Source organism: Arachis duranensis, chromosome 4 (genome assembly GCF_000817695.3).
Source record: "Arachis duranensis cultivar V14167 chromosome 4, aradu.V14167.gnm2.J7QH, whole genome shotgun sequence".
In the NCBI taxonomy this organism is placed as follows: Eukaryota; Viridiplantae; Streptophyta; class Magnoliopsida; order Fabales; family Fabaceae; genus Arachis; species Arachis duranensis.
The window spans coordinates 61,445,826-61,449,119 of NC_029775.3; positions in this window are offsets into that span (position 1 = coordinate 61,445,826).

A 3,294-nucleotide genomic window follows, 5' to 3' on the forward strand; every position below is an offset into this window, starting at 1 on the left:
CTTAACAAGCTTATTATTCTTTTGGAGGTTTGGTGTCTAATGTTGCAGTAATAGCCTTTGGCTTTATTTTCTTTTCTTTTGCTCAACATCTTTCCACCACAGACACATGGCTCACTAATTCTTCCTAGGATCATTGATGCCCAGCATCTCTTTGGATACTAAATGTTCTGTATCTAAGTTGCTCTTTATTGTGGACTTTCAATTGGCCATCCCAAATCAGTTGATCTAAGTGACCGGGTTTTAAAACACCCCTTAGAATTTACTCATCCAAGCATATCTTAGTACAAGAACACCACAGGCATATGTCCTAGGATCCAAGCTATTGGTGTCCAACCTTTATTCTTTGTTTTTCTTGCCACTTTGGCTTTTTCTTCTTCCTTTTCTTTCTGTTTTTGTTCCCAAGGGCTTTTTCTTTATTGATGAGAGTCTTTATAACAACAAGCTAACTCACACTTGAATGAGAATGATATTATGCAACAATTATTTCATGAGTTATGCATTTAATCAAACATATATACCACCATTAACTTCCATTCTTACTTATGCAACATTGGATATTTCACTTTTCACTTCAAACAATTCTCTTTTATTCAAGCATGTGGGAAACAAAACAAAATTTAACTAAGTGATGGATAACAAACAACATGCAGATTTAGCATTCTTAACAAATAATTTCACTTGCAACTAGATAGACACTTTAGCAAGACATACAATGGTTTCCAGATTCAAAGCCATACACAGCAGCTAGGATTAAGTTTAGATACAACCTTTGAAGTTGCAGCCCTTTGATTCTTCCTTCTGTTGTGTTCTCTTTGAGTTAAGATGCATAAAATCTTCGATTGTTGGCTCATGCCTGCATAATTCTCAAAGTTGCTTGCTTCTCAAGCCCTTAATTGTATGGTTAATATGCATAAACTGAGTGTGGTTCCTGGATTTATTTTGGTGTGAGAACACCAAACTTTTGCCACTGCCTCTTATGCAACAATTTAACCATATGTGAAACCTTGTGTCCTTGCTAAAGGTTTTGGAATTAAAGCTAGAAAGAAGTTAAACAGTTGAATAATGTGTTTGGTTGCTTGGAGCTAGCATCATGCAAGAGGTGAGAATGTGTTTTTAAATGAGATTTTTGGTGAAACACCAAACTTAGAATCTTTCATTCTCCCTTAAATTGTTTTTGTGTGCAACACCAAACTTAGCTCCTTGCAATGCATACCAATTATTCAACATTTTTATTGAAAAAGCTATGAAAAGAAAAGTACCTCAGGTTGGGTTGCCTCCCAACAAGCGCTTCTTTATTGTCACTAGCTTGACATCTTACTCTTTGATCATGGGGGCTGAAAATCATAGTGCCTCAGCTTTTCTCCTCTTACTGTGAACTTCCTTCTAGTCTCCTCTTTGACGATCTCTAGATGTTCAAGTGAAAGGACCCGGTTCACAGTGTAGTATTCAGATAATTGTGGAGACACCTTCATTGGTTGGGTGTTTAACACCTCCCCTGGTGAAAAGCCTTCAGTAGGGATCTTCTTATTTCTCCACCCTCTTGGCCTCTTCTTCTTTTTTTTCTCAAGAGATACTCACTGCCTTGGTGGTTCTTTATCTGGGATGTTGAATTTCTCATCTGGGGGTTTTGGATCTAGTTCCTCCTTGATTTCTTTGGTTTGTTGCACCATCTCTACTTCTTTCAAGCGAGGATTTAGAAGTCTTGGAGTTAACTCATTGACTGCCTCCTTCAAACTTTGATCTCTGGCCTTATCCTTCATAAAATCTTCTTCTTGAGTAGGTTCATGCAGGGTTTTAAAAACATGGAATGCTAGGTGCTCATCATGCACTCTCAGCAACAATTCTCATTTTTCAACATCTATCAATGCTCTGCCCGTAGCTAGGAAAGGCCTTCCTAGGATGATTTGAGTGTTAGGGTCCTCTTCTATATCTGAGATAACAAAGTCAGCAGGGAGAAAGAATTTTCCCACTTTTACCAACACATTCTCCACAACTCCCAGTGCTTGCTTAGTGGATTTGTCAGCCATTTGGAGAACTATTTGTGTGGACTTTAGCTCAGAAATTTGAAGTTTCCTCATTAGAGACAAAGGCATCAAGTTTATGCTTGCACCGAGGTCACAGAATGACTTCTCAATTGTTATGTTTCCTATGGTGCAAGGTATGTAAAAAGTCCCAGGATCATCTTTCTTCTTTGGCAACTCTCTTTGGAGGATAGCACTACATTCCTTTGTCATCTCAACAATCTGTCCTTCCTTCAGGAATCTTTTCTTTGTCAGCACTTCCTTCATGAATTTGGCATATAGTGGCATCTGTTCAAGTGCTTCCAAGAAAGGAATATTGATGCTGAGTGTCTTGAATATGTCCAGGAATTTTGAGTATTGCTTATCCTCATTTTCTTTTTTAAACCTCTGGGGATATGGAAGTTTGGGGACACAAGGATTCACTCCTTCCCTCTTCTCTTATAGTTGTGGTTCAAGGATATTCTTGTATCCCTTTGAAATTTGTGCATTTTTGGTTTCTTGATCCTCTTTACTTTTCCCATCTGTCTCTTCTTGTGGAACTTCTCTGTTGTGTTTGTCCTGATTGATGGCTTCCTTCTTCATAATCTTCTCACTTCCCACTGTGATTGCTTTGCACTCCTCCCATTTTATGGCTTTTCCTTTGTCCCTTGGGTGTTTTTCAGTGACATTGGGGAAGGCATTTGCTCTCTTCTCATCCATTTCTGAAATTTGCTTAGCCATTTGCCCCATGTGTCTCTCAAGGTTTCTGATTGAGGTTTCTTGGTTTTCGAATGCCAGTGTCTGATCTTCCCTTGCAGCTTCCTGATCTTGTCTTGCCATCTCTTGATTTTTCATGAGTTTCTCCATCATTTTCTCTAGACTTGAAATTCTTTGAGAGTCTGGATTTGGTTGTGGTTGTGTGAAATGAAATAGTTGTTGCTGGAAGTTGTTTGAATTAATTGTGGGGGTACTTTGTGGGTGGGATGTGGATGAGGAAAAGTTATTCTGGTGGTTTTGTGAGTTATTATAGGGTTGGTGATATGTGTTTTGTGAATTTTTGAATTGATTAGTATTATTGGATGAATGGTTATAGTTGCTTGTGTTGCTGAGGCTGCCAGAGTTGAAGTCCCTTTGTCCTTGATTCTGATGCTCAACCCACTTTGAATTAGAATGAGTCTTCCAGTGTGTCTTGTGTGCATCACCATGAAAATTGTGTTGAAATGAACTTGAAGTATTATTCATGCATTGCACCTGCTCAGGGCTTTGTTGCTCAAAATTGAATGTCCCAAAACTT